The 14,397-nt window shown below is 41.7% G+C and overlaps 1 protein-coding gene across 1 annotated transcript in view; it reads left to right on the top strand.

Annotated features, from left to right (window-relative positions):
* The window catches only part of sorcs2 (sortilin-related VPS10 domain containing receptor 2), a 1,194,681-nt gene that overhangs the window by 1,135,998 nt on the left and 44,286 nt on the right, over nt 1–14,397 (top strand). The window lies entirely within an intron of this gene.

The raw sequence follows: 14,397 nt of genomic DNA on the forward strand, positions 1-14,397 counted from the left end.
GAATATGTACAGAGTTTTATGCATCTAGCCACAGGTCAAGGGGAGCATTGGAGCAGCAGCAAAAGGCTTCTTTTAATGAAAAGTTTTGTGTCTACATGTTTATTCGACTACTACGATTTGTTGTAGCCTAGTTTATTTTGGTGTGATTGTGACTTTAAAATTATTATTATTACAAGCAATTTTCATGGACTGCTTTGGGCCATGTAAATCAGTACCTTTTGTCCCCCCTTCCTACGCCTTTAAGATGTATATCGTGGCCAACAGGCCTCCACCATCTACAAAGTTTCATCCTTTTAAAGGTGCAATGCTACAACCTCATTTGTTGCCTCATTTGTTTCTGTGTGAAATTTTTGACTCATCCCTCTGGTGTCATCTATTGGCTATTCCATCATATAAAAACACTGATGGAATTACTGTATGATGGCAGTGATGTTTACAATGTTTGAAACAGATGAATCTATTTTCGGGAGTATAAATAAGCTTTAAGAAGGTCAAACAGGGCAGAGCTGCCTGGGTATACAGTACATTCAAAGGAGCTCAAATTTCTCTCCCATGACAACAATTCCCTCTCGATCTGTTCAAGCAGGGTGCCTATTTTCATGATGCTACACAGTGCCTCATATCAAGAGTGTCTCATTTCTGATTTCCTGGAAAGATGTCCTCAATCTTCACCTCCAGAAGGTCTGATTACTATTACAGGAGAGGCTGATGGGAAAGGAGGCCTGTAGATACCCTCTGCCCTCCCTCCATGTCTCACTTTTCTCCAATCTGACATTTTATTTCTGTGGTTCTGCTCTGTATGTGTTCACTCTGTGTTTCTGTCTCATTTTCTTTTGTAGTCTCTTTGCTGGGCTCCACCAAGCTTAGACCAGTACATCTGTGCGCATTGTGCAGGTTCTTTTAGTACCCAGTCATGCACTCTTGATATGAGGCATTGTTAGATTGATTGCACATACTGTAGAGATAATTGGTAGTTGGCCAACACAACTTATTTATCAGAATTAAGCCCTTTGTCTGTCAGTCATTTAAGCCCTTTTAATCCAGAGTGGAATATCATAACAGTTATATTTGTTTTTGCATAGACATTTATAATCCCCATGAATCTGAAGGACTAGTGACTAGTCACTTTTCATCTAGCACAACTAATTGACTTAAATGTTCCATTTGTCCATGACTTCAGTGTATGGCAAAGATAGTCTACAAACAAATGTTGAATTCTAGTCCCATCTTTACTTTATAAATTCACTTCATAATTTCATAGTATTAACATGACAGCGTGCTAAATGTTACATACTTTACATTTTCACAAGCAAACTGTGAGCTTGTTTATTATGCTAACATACTAAAAAACAAATGTCTACTTTTAAACATCAGCATGTTAACATCTCTCTTAATAGGCCAAAGGTTACCATGTGAAAGAATAATTTCAGATTTTTTTCAAGTCCATCTTAAAACAATTCTTACATCCTATTAAATGTATTAAAAGAGTTATTGGTTGTTGTAATCATTTGTGCTCTGCAAAATGGGTGTGAAAGTCCACCGTTTCCAAAAAAAGCATTTTAAGTGGAAGCTAATATGAGCTTTCACTAGGAAGCTAACTTGAGCAGGTATTTCTGTCCCAGTAATCACAAGTGGGTTTGAAGCAGAGGTTCTCCTCCGTCCTCAAAACTACATGAAACTACTATCATAGCCTGCGACGGCTCTGCAAGGAAAGTGTTTGTACCACACCACTCACTTTGGCTTTCACGGATTGCTGAAGCCAAATCGAATGGCTTCAAATATACAAATATAACACAAATATAACTTAAAGGGATAGTGCACCCAAAAATGCAAATTCAGCCATTATCTACTCACCCATATGTTGAGGGAGGCTCAGGTGAAGTTTTAGAGTCCTCACATCCCTTGCGGAGATGGGGCTAGCAACAAAACTCCACCTAATGGAGGCTGGGCGCCCCAAATTAAAACGTCCAAAAAACACATAATTGAAACAACAGAATATCTCCATACTGCTCGTTCATAGTGATCCAAGTGTCCTGAAGCCCCGACATGAAAAGTTGTTTGGAAAAACATCATTTAAACTCTGTTTTTAGCCTCATTGTGGCCTGTAGCTCTAACTGCCTCTCTGTAGAGCCCGCTCACTTGTGTGCCCTTGCACAAGACCGTGAGACATCGGCACCGCCTTCATGTGTGTTCATGTGCTTTCGCTGGTCTCGTGCGCAAGCATGCACACGTGAGCTCGGTGTACACAGAAGCAGTTAGAGCTACAGGCTACAATGAGGCTAAAAACAGAGTTTAAAAGACATTTTTCCAAACAACTCTTTATGTCGGGGCTTCAGGACACTTGGATCACTACGCACGAGCAGTATGGAGATATTCTGTTGTTTCAAGAGTCAGCCCTGACAATTCAAAAATCAAAATTAGTAGCCTGAATATTGGCACCGAATGTTCACTATCAGCAACTTCTGAAATTGTTGATGTAAGCTTCAAGATTTCTATCTTTTAAGAAATATCATCTCTCCCTCTGTCTCTCTCCATCTTTTTTTTTTTTTTCCCAAATCTCTTCATCAGTACGCTGGAGTGAGACTTGTCACAGCATCTCAGACTCCAGGCCTTTGCCTGGAGATAAGGCCAGCTAATCTGCTGAGAAGGGCAAAGAGATGGCCACACACACACACACACACACACACACACACACACACACACAAGGAGGCAGTTACACACAAGGAGAGACTTGAAAACTCAGATTCACTCACAATTATCTGCCATGTGCCAAACACACACACACACACACACACACACACACACACACACACACACACACTCATAAATGTTTGAAATTCTTCCCTTGAGATGTGCCATCTCGTTTACAAGGAGTTGCTATAATGACTATATACAATAAATTGATAAATATTCAAAAAGATAAATAAATACAAGGCCAAGACAAAACATAAAAGAGACAGGAGACAGGACAAAACAAACAAAACAACAATGGATATCAAATACCGTTGCACATATGCAATATGCTAAATGATTTGATAATCACAATATACAAGGGATATCTCGAATTCAAATTCAAACCTGAACATGAAAATGTCTTTCATTGGTCATATATCAAGTATCAGTAACATTGAGAACATACAGTTGAGGAAAAAATGTTTAGAAATTGCAGCTGTAATTGTAAGAGTGTTATTGTCATGGACATGTGCAAATGACTCTGTAGTGGGAGGACAGCGTATTTTTGAATAGCTGAAAAGATGATATGGACCGAATGTTAACACGTAAATTGTTCCAATCACATGGCGCTTTAAACATAAAAGCTTTTTTACCTACTGACCTAGAGACTGCGGGAACAGAAAAAACAGCTGTGCCGAGTGTCTTAATTGATAATCGGAGGAGAAAGGAACCATAAATTCTCTGAGATAATAAGGGTAATCAAGATGAATACACTTAAAGACAAACTTAAGCCAATGGTGCTGTCTTCTTCTGCCAATTCAGAGCATCATACATTACGAAGTGATGAGTTGTGAAAGGACAGCCAAGAACAAATCTACAAAGTCTATTGTAAGATACAGTGAGAGAAAGAAGATTTGTGCTGGATGCTGCCTGATACACAACATCAGCATAGTCCAGAATTAGTAAAACAAGTTGCAAAGCAAGTGTCTTTTGAACAGTGAATGAAAAACAGTTCTTGGACCTGTAAAGAACACCAATAACATAGTTCATTTTCTTTACAATATGATTGATGTGACATTTAAATGAAAGTTCAGAGTCAAGCCACAGGCCCAGATACTTGGTGTGCTCAGCTTTTTGCAGAAGTCTACCATCAAAACATGTAATAACACAGGATGAATATGCTTTAGATTTGGATTTGATGTTATGCGGAGTACCAAAAATCATAGTGAGATTTAGTTTTTTTAAGAAGTAATTTATTATTTAAGAGCCATTGCTGTAAAGCATTAAAATCAGACTGTAGTGCGGATTCAGTTTGTCTTACATTAGTTCTGGACGTATATATTAGTGTATCATCTGCATAAAGCTGAACACGACAATCTGTACAAATGGAGGGAAGATCGTTAAGAAAAACTGAAAAAAGAAGTGGACCGAAAGTTGAACCTTGAGGCACACCACGTTGCTGGACTAACATATCCGATTTACATCCATTTATCATAACACATTGTTTTCTATTGTGGAGATAACAATTGAACCAAAGCAGAGCATCACGGGACAGACCAACCAAAAAAAGTTTGTCTAAGAGAAGGTAATGGTCAACAAGATCAAAGGCTTTGGTCAAATCAATGAAAATTGCCGCTGTTAGTTTACCATCATTTGATGCAGAAAAAATGTCATTTGTAACTTTCAGCAGAGCAGTAGTTGTGGAGTGATTTGAACGAAAACCAGATTGAAAAGTTGACAAGATGTTGTACTTATTGAGATAATGTGATAATTGATTATATATTAGTTTTTCAAAAACTTTAGCAACAGAACAAATAATTGAGATAGGTCTATAATTATTGGGTTCAAGAGGATCACCAGCTTTATGCAGGGGAGTGATGCATGAACATTTCCATATAGCAGGAATTTCATAAGTAGAGAGACATGTTACATAAATCACAAAGAGGGTACATAAGTATATGGGATGAAAGTTTTAAAATTCTAGTTTCAATGCCATCTAATCCAGGACCACTGCTCATTTTTAAATTATTGATGGCACAGTGAACCTCAACAGGTGTAATTTTCTTAAAGGAGAAATTATAATTTGGTAGAGCATTGTTGGACTCGCTACTAGAACAGGGATCCGGGACTGAGGCAGAGCAGACCGAGGAGAAATGTTCATTAAAGACTTGGGCAACTAGTGATGGATCTTGAATTATGGTATTGGTGGGTTTAATCTTATCAGGTGAAGTTTTATCAGACATATTAGTTATATTTTTAATTTTCTTCCAGAATTGTTTTGGATTTTTAAAATTTTGTGCGGGATTCTCTGTAGTAATTACATTTGGCATTTCTGGTCATGACTTTACTTTTGTTCCTCAATTGCCTGTATATTTCCCAGTCAGCCAGATCCCCGGACATGTCCTCTTATTCTGCCACTGAAAAAAATCTTCACTGTCCTAGTTCCTTGCACCATATGCTGTAGGATTAGGATTCTTTGAGGATCTCAATAGCTGAAGATACTCATCCTGTGTTCCACACAAAACATTAAAATATGTTTGCCGCACAAGTCTTAACAGCATAAAATATCCCTCTGTCCTCGGACCCTCACAGCAGATCAGGAAAAACTCCCACACAAAAAAAAATCTGCTTCATGATTGAAAAGAACCTTGTAGAGTAGAAATGAATTGAGTAGAGTGCCTGATGAACAGGAGCAAGGGGCATGCAGAACTAACTTAAGCACTAACCGAGAGGGGTCCATGACAGCGCAGCTACCCAGGTCTAACAGGATTGTGCTCAATGGTGTACCTCGCCTTGAGAGCCCTGTGAGCACTATGCTGACCTTGTAACTGAAGCAGCTAGCTATGAGAAAGGATCCCGTCTGGGCCCCTAGGTGACCACAGAGGAGCCAACCTTCTGACACACACCCAGGCCTGATCAGCCTGTGGTGGGCCTCCCTCAAAAGAAGGTGTCTCGTGATAAAGGCCAAAACACTCAATGATGTTGAGGTGCACAACTGATGATGTGTCAGAGGGCCGAAACACCTATGCTCTGTCATGAAGCATGCTGAAACTCCAGGGCAAGCCCTGTATAACATCAAGTCCTAACTGATGAATCACAGCATCTGAAACTAAATCAACACCATTGCCTTAATAGACCCTGGGTCTCACAGACATTTTAACATTTTCAGTAAGGCCAGAGGTGTTGCCATACTTATCAAAGAGAATGTGCAGTATAGCCCCTCCACCATACTTGACCCATTAGGAAGATTTGTGATTTTGTCCAGTATTCTGATGCTTTCTGAAAATAAGTCCTGTGGACTGATGAAGTCAAAACAGTTTGGAGAAAAAAAAGTGCAGAATTCCATGAGAACACCTGTCCAACTATTAACACAGGGGTGGACCAATCATGGTTAGGGCTTGTGTTGCAGCCAGTTGCACGGGGAACATTTCACAGGGAGAGGGAGGAATGGATGCAGTTAAGTTTCAGCAAATTCTGGAAGCAAACATCATAGCATCTATGAAAAAGCTGAAGATGAAAAGAGGATGCCTTCTCTAACAAGACAGTGATACTAAACACACCTTGAAATCCACAATGGGCTACCTCAAGAGGAGTAGGCTGACGGTTTTGCCATGGCCCTCACAGTCCCCCAATGTAAACACCATTGAAAATCTGTGGATAGACGTCAAAGGAGCAGTGCATGCATGACGGCCCAAGAATCTCATAGAACTAGAAGCCTTTTATATGGAAGAATGGGTAAAAATCTCTGGAACATCCCACCCCCTGCAGGAGAAGATAAAAGCTCTGGAGAGCTCCTTCAGCGATAGACTGATTCACCCAAAGTGTGTGACGCTATCACAGGTCCTTCCTGCCTGCTGCTGTCAGGCTACATAACCAGCACTGCTCCCAATAAATTGCACCATGGACACTTCATGGACACTATGGGCACTTTATAAACACCATTATAAGCTTACTGTCTCCTTGTTGCTGTTTTTTGCCCATACAGTCACTTGCACTAGATATGCTCTCTTTAATCCACTGCTCATTATTATCTACTTTTCATTATTATTATTATTATTATTATTATTATTATTATTATTATTTATCGCTGTTTCTTGTATTTTTGTACTTTCTTTTGCATGCCTAGTTTTTTTAAGTTTTAAATTATGAAATTTTTAATATGAGTCTTTCTCCTTGACTGCTGTAACACTGGAATTTCTCAATTGTGGGATCAATAAAGGTGTATCTTATCTTAACAAGAACTGAAAGGCTCTGAAAGACAATACTTGCCGAAGAGGGGGCTCCTAAGTACTGACCATGTAGGGTGGCTAAACTTTTGCTTCAGGCTCTTACTTTTTTGCCATTTTGAAACTGGAAAAGATTGAAATAAAAAAAGAAAAAGTAATCTTGCTTAAAATATTAAATAAATGTGTCATTTTTAGCATTTTGCCTTTTGGAAATCAGGTCACCTTTTACTTGCTTAGCTATTCACAGTAAACCAAATTTTGACTTGGGGTGCCCAAACTTTTGCACGCAACTCTTTATATATAGACACCACATTGACTGTGTCAGTCTGTTGCAGTAACACATCAGTGGTGCTGCCATTTTGGAGGGAGCAAGACTAGTCTGCAAACAAATGCAAGTAAACAGCAGAGCTGCGGTTTTGCTGGATAAAAGCACTGTAACGTTTATATTTGTCACGGATTGCAATGAGTGGTTTAACATTCATGGGTTTATGACCTAAGTATGGTAGGAAAATAGTTTTGTCTCCAGATAAATATAATCTCGATTTTTAGGCTAGTATATGTATGTGACAATAATAAACCGCTGACACATGGTACAGCGGAATAGCAGATAAATTGTGCACTTTTTGAAAAAAGCATGAAATTTCTACCATAGTTAGTACATACCATAAGGTTTATTTTAAGATGTGAAGGGAAGTCAGATTTGACCTCTGAGGCCCGGGAGAGGTAAAATTCAAGATGGCCACCAATAATATTCAAATTTACTTAACTTTGGAACCAAACACAATAGAAAAACATTTAAGGTGACATTTCCAACTAAGTTTAGAATGCCCATTCAGTTAGTGATACTTTTGAGATCAATGGAATTCAAGAAAATGCATTGAGGTCAAGGTCAAGGTAAAGATTTGCTTAAAAAAGACAAAAACATTTTCCCCTCTTTTTTTTTTTTTTAAATGAACCCCAAAACATATTTCAATTACTTTTTACTCTCCTGTATTATTCAGTAATTAGTTATTATTTACTGGGATGTGTGGTTATTTTTTCCTGCTAAGCACATCATTATCAGCAGATGGCCCTCTAGAGCATCAGTAGCTAATGCCAGTAGCGATGTAGTCAGTTGGCAACATGATGAGTAGGCTACAGAATGCACAAGTGACGAGACAGAGAGCACTTCTGACATAAATATCCTACCACGTAAACTGACTGACTACGTACAGACAATGGCCGCGTTTCCCAGTTAAGAGCGATCCATTCTTGGAACCCATCGGCTGTATTCGGCGTCTGACTTCCGGCAGACGGCGATACAGCCTCTGGGGACAGACCCCCAATTTTTTGGCATTCTGGTTTGATTTGGGCGGAGGAGGCGAATTTCCGTTTCCGACTTCCGTTTATATATAAGTAAATATGCTGAACCATTGCGATGGATTCAGAGTTTGCAGCGCAATTATGTTCCGCCTCGTTAGTTTACCGCATGGACCGTTTAACCTGGCAACAACAGCAGCTGGCTCAAACGTGATTGGTCAATATCACGCGGACTACAAACAGCCTACAACCGGAAACCAGGGCTCTTCCGCTCTTCCAGAGGCAAGATCTCCGGGGTTTGCCTACAGACTCTACATTCAATGTACATTCAATTGTTTTTCTACTGTGTTTGGTTCCAAAGTTAAGCATATTTGAATATTATTGGCGGCCATCTTGAATTTGACCTCTCCCGGGCCTCAGAGGTCAAATCTGACTTCCCTCCACATCTGAAAATAAACCTTATGGTATGTACACACTATGGTAGAAATTTAATGCTTTTTTCAAAAAGTGCACAATTTATCTGCTATTCCGCTGTACCATGTGTCAGCGGTTTATTATTGTTACATACATATTCTATCAGATATTAATACTTACTTTCAACGTATTGTACCACAATAGCCAGAATCATAATTATAATATTATTACTTTTAGTAATGTTGTTGTAAGCTATTGTCATTACCGTCTGTCCTGCATCTCTCTCTGTCTCTGTCTCTCTCTCTGTCTCTCTCTCTCTCTGTCTCATTGTGTCATATGGATTACTGTTAATTTATTATGTTGATCTGTTCTGTACAATATCTATTGCACGTCTGTCCGTCCTGGAAGGGGGATCCCTCCTCAGTTGCTCTTCCTGAGGTTTCTACAGTTTTTTCCCTGTTAAAGTGTTTTTTTGGGGGAAGTTTTTCCTTATCCGCTGCAAGGGTCCTAAGGACGTTGGATGTTGTATGCTGTAAAGCCCTGTGAGGCAAATTGTGATTTGTGATATTGGGCTTTATAAATAAAATTGATTGATTGATTGATTGATTGATTGATATATGAACTGAATACATAGTAACTACTCATTTTAGAAAGGCCACCGCAAAAAAACATGTTCTTTGTTAAAAAACTGTTTGGAGCTGGACAAACAGTTTTTACAGTTCTTCATGATAGTGAATTATATTACACCCAGGGTTGCCAACTTTGGCTACTTGGCTGGAGTGAGATTTTAATGTCACAGGCTGATGCTTTTTTATACAGTAGCACAAATGTGTACCTCAAAAACTATTAGTATTTGTTAGTAATTAGTATAAGTATTAAGTAGAAACAGAGTACTTAACAACTGGTTGAAAAACAGTAAATGTATACAGTATATGTGGTGGAATGTAGGTAAGGTTTCATTTACTTAAGTACTCTACTAAAAAGATGGCCAGATTTTGGAAATGAAAACCAAAACCATTTCAAGTTCAGCAGTCAATATATCATTTAAATATCCAATGTACTCATACTCGTACTCGTTGTCCTCCGCTTATCCAGGTCCGGGTCGCGGGGGCAGCAGCCTCAGCAAAGAAGCCCAGACAGTCCTCTCCCCTGCCACTTCCGTCAGCTCTTCTGAGGGAACCCCGAGGCATTCCCAGGCCAACCGGGCAATGTAATCCCTCCAGCGTGTCCTGGGGATGCCCCGAGGTCTCCTCCCGGTTGGACATGCCCGAAACACCTCCCAAGGGAGGCGTCCGGAAGGCATCCTTACCCAAACCGATGCCCAAACCACCACATCTGGCTCCTCTCGATGTGGAGGAGCAGCGGCTCTACTCCGAGTCCCTCCCGGATGTCCGAGCTCCTCACCCTATCTCTAAGGCTGAGCCCAGCCACCCTGCAGAGGAAACTCATTTCAGCCGCTTGTACTCGCAATCTCGTTCTTTCGGTCACTACCCAGAGCTCGTGACCATAGGTGAGGTTTGGAACGTAGATCGACTGGTAAATCGAGAGCTTTGCTTTCTGGCTAAGCTCCCTCTTCACCACAACGGACCGGTTAAGCGCCTGCATCACTGCTGACGCCGCCCCAATCCGCCTGTCAATCTCCTGCTCGATCCTACCCTCACTCGTGAACAAGATCCCGAGATACTTAAACTCCTGCACCTGAGGCAGGACCTCCCCCCCGACCTGGAGTGGGCAATCCACCCTTTTCCGGCTGAGGACCATGGCCTCAGACTTGGAGGTGCTGATTCTCATCCCAGCCGCTTCACACTCAGCTGCGAACCATCCCGGCAAGAGCTGGAGGTCAGCTGGAGTAGACCTTACTGGGTAGGCTGAAGAGTGTGATCCCCCTGTAGCTGGAACACACCCTCTGGTCCCCTTTCTTGATGATGGGGGAGCTCCTCAAAGTATTCCTTCCACCGCCCAACAATGTCCCCAGTTGACATCAGCAGCTCCCCGCCCCCACTGTGAATAGTGTGAGCAAGTTGCCCCCTGAGGCGCCGGACGGTTTGCCAGAACCTCTTTGGAGCCGATCGATTGTCTTTCTCCATGGCCTCACCGAACTCCTCCCAGAGTTTTTGCCTCCGCGACTGCCACTGCTGCGCTCCACTTGGCCCACCGGTACCCATCAGCTGCTCCCGGAGACCCACAGACCAACCATGCCCTGTAGGCCTCCTTCTTCAGCCTGACAGCTCCCCTCATCTCTGTGTCCACCAGCGGGTTCAGGGATTACCGCTGCGACTGGCCCGAGCGGCCTTGCGGCCGCAGCTCACAACCACTGCCTCGACAATGGCAGAGCAGAACAAGGCCCATTCGGACTCAATGTCCCCCTCTGCCCTCGGGACGCAGTCGAAGCTCTCCTGGAGGTGGGAGTTGAAGATCATCTTGACAGGTTCTTCCGCCAGGCGTTCCCAGCAGACCCTCACTGCTCATTTGGGCCTGCCAGGTCTGCGCGGCGTCCTCCCCTGTCATCTGATCCAATTCACCACCAGGTGGTGATCAGTTGACAGCTCTGCTCCTCTCTTCACCCGAGTGTCCAGAACAATTAGCTGCAGGTCAAATGATATGACTACAAAGTCAATTATTGACCTGCGACCTAGGCTGTCCTGGTGCCACATGCACCAATGGACATCCTTATGCTCGAACATGGTGTTAGTTATGGCCAAACTGCAACCCGCACAGAAGTCCAATAATTGAACACCACTCGGGTTCAGGTCGGGCAGGCCGTTCCTCCCAGTCATGCCCCTACAGGTCCTGCTGTCATTGCCCACGTGAGCGTTGAAGTCCCCAAGCAGAACAATGGAGTCCCCAGTCGGGGCACTGTCCAGCACCCGTCCCAGGGACTCCAAAAAGGGCAGGTACTCTGAACTGCTGTTCGGCAAATAAGCGCAGACAACAGTCAGGACCCATTCCCCGACCTGAAGGCGCAGGGAAGCAACCCTTTCGTCTACTGGGGTGAACCCCAACGTACATGCAGAGAGTCTGGGGGTTATCAGAAAGCCCACCCTGGCCCTCCACCTCTCACCCAGAGCAACTCCAGCAAAGGAGAGAGTCCAACCCCTCTCAAGGACTTGGGTTCCAGGGCCGGAACTATGTGTCGAAGTGAGGCCGACTATATCTAGCCGGTAGCGCTCAACCTCTTCCACAAACTCCGGCTCCTTCCCCGCCAGAGAGGAGACATTCCATGGCCCAAGAGCCAACTTCTGTAGCCGAGGATCGGCCCAGCCCCAACTCGGATTATCTAAGAATTAAAAACCCAATCTTGAATAAACTTGTGTGTTGTAAACTTGTGCTGATCATACCTCTCCTGACTGCAGGACTTTGTCTTTAACTTTTGCTGAGTGCTATTAATAGTTTTTCTTAAAAAAAAGTTTTGAGTAGGCCTACTTCTTCTACAGCTGCCAATAGCCTAACAACATTCCCAGTAAGAGAAAGGGTAGAAATAAAGCAATGCAGTTTGTCACAAATCACTCAATCTGGCTCTGCTAATAATAATGAAAGCACAGCTAAGAGTAGGGATGGGTACCAAAAACCCAGTTCTAAATCAGCCCTGGGCCAAATTATCACAGACCGTAGTACTGTAAGCTCTGACGGTATTAGTTATTTTATCGGTACCTTTACACATTTTGTTTTAATTCATTATCATCCTGCAGCCGCTCACCTGCGCTCTGTGCCAGGGCTGACCTCCTCCACACACATACACACCTACATGTCAAACGTAATTGGTGAACAGCTGAGTGGCCACGGTGGAAACAAAGTGAAGATAACTTGAAAATTATTCGAGTCATTTCTGTAAATGTGAAGAAATCTTAGCGAGTAAGCCAATAATTTATCAATACATGTGTTAAGCAAGCATGTAGACAGTGATATTCAATATGCTCTGTCCGCGGTCTCTCATTCACCATGTCTTGAATGGTGGTTTAGACAGCACGCTAATTTGGCTAATAACAAATTGTACTAATAAGCTACAATGACAGCTGTCTGTATGTAGACTAACTAAGTTTGACACTTATCTTAAAATTGGGCACATAGTTTTAAACTGAGCTGCTGGTTGACACAAACAGCCCCTCCTCTCTCTACCAGTGCTAATGTTACCTGCACACAGTGAATCATATCAATAAAGATTGAGCAGGACAGAGGAAAGGAGGCCATAGGACAGGAGGATAGGTGGACAGAGTACAGGAGGAAAGAGGACAGGATAAATGCAAAACTTCACTCAGTATTGTCATGTCAGGAATATTATCTATATAGTGACTTTGCTGTTGTAAAAATTGCTGTTTCAAGATTCAAGATTCAAGACCTTTGATTCTGCCACAGTAGCAATAAAAAACAACAACAACAAACAACAATGACAACAACAAGGTTGACACACACACGGTTCTGCTCTAGAAACAACTATTTGTTTCATTTAAAATATTCAATCCTGTTCTGAATTTATTCCTTTTTAAATTAATATATTTTCTAAAAAGCAATTATTTAAAAAAAATGGATGTGTGCTGTGCCACAAGTGTTAATCACACGAGTCTCAGTCAATGCATGGGAGTAAGCAGCCCTGAACAATATTACATGATTGTTCAACTCTGTTGTTGTCGCAGTGTTTTTGTTAAATTACCTGAGGGAAAAAAAATAAAACTCTACAAACTGAAGTGTGATGACTAATGAATGCACAGAGGCCAAGACCGTCCATGTCCAGTGTCAACTTGGACATCCATGACAGTGGCAGTGAGAGTCTGTGTGTCTCTGCTTTTGTTTCTTGACGTTTCTTGACGAGCCTGATGTTTGCCATGATAGCATAAGCTCACATTAGCTAAAATTAGTTAATGTTAGTACTTATTTCGGTGGACCTCTGCCAGTCCAGTGTATTGTCAGTTAAAAGTTAACATTAACCAGTCCGGTTTCATGGTGAAGGATTTTTTTTTTTTTTTTTTTTTTTTTAGGAACAGACTGGCTGAGGGAAGGAGGACGCACAACTCCAATATTTTTTTAAAAAAAACAATGGGTGCAAGTTGCAGAATGATTCCAAAAACTTGTGGGCAACAGCACTCACAAAAGACAAAAAAGTCAAAATGTATAATTTAATAGGGCAACACACGGTCAGACGCATTTCGGCCTAAGCCTTCTTCAGTGTATCAAACAGAGACAAAGACACTAAATGCCTGCTATATATACACATAGGTAAAGTTCTAGCACCAATCACAATGTAAGGTATAATGAGAGGCAATAGAAACCATATGTGTTGCAGCTGCAGCCAATGACAGGCTGACACAGAACAGTTGTCAAGACTGTTGCACCTGAATCAATTCATAAATACAAACATGCAAATACATTGAAACATAAGAACATACAAGTTATTCAGACTCAGACTAGTTGAATGGGAAAAGGGGAGAATTAAAGTGACTGAAAAGAGGCTGAAAAAAGGCTTTTAAGTCACGGGACATACAGTAAGTCTACTAGGGACTAAAAGAACCCAAGCTAAATAGTCTGAACCTAATACACACCAATATCAATACTCAAAAATGTAAAGTAGGAAAAGTTTAAAAATGATTACAGGGCTCCACTAATCCATTGTATAAAATAAAAAGCCTTAATAATGGAGGGGACAGTTAAGGTAAAACAAGTCTCTAAAAAGAGCAAAGAGAATCTGCAGCTCTGACAATGCCTTTAATGAACAGGCTCATGAAATGTGTGACCGTTTCAACAGTGTGGGGTTATCATGATTCAGTGGTCCAATCCTGCTTTGATAAAGCTA

Source organism: Epinephelus lanceolatus, chromosome 22, assembly GCF_041903045.1.
Source record: "Epinephelus lanceolatus isolate andai-2023 chromosome 22, ASM4190304v1, whole genome shotgun sequence".
Lineage (NCBI taxonomy): Eukaryota > Metazoa > Chordata > Actinopteri > Perciformes > Serranidae > Epinephelus > Epinephelus lanceolatus.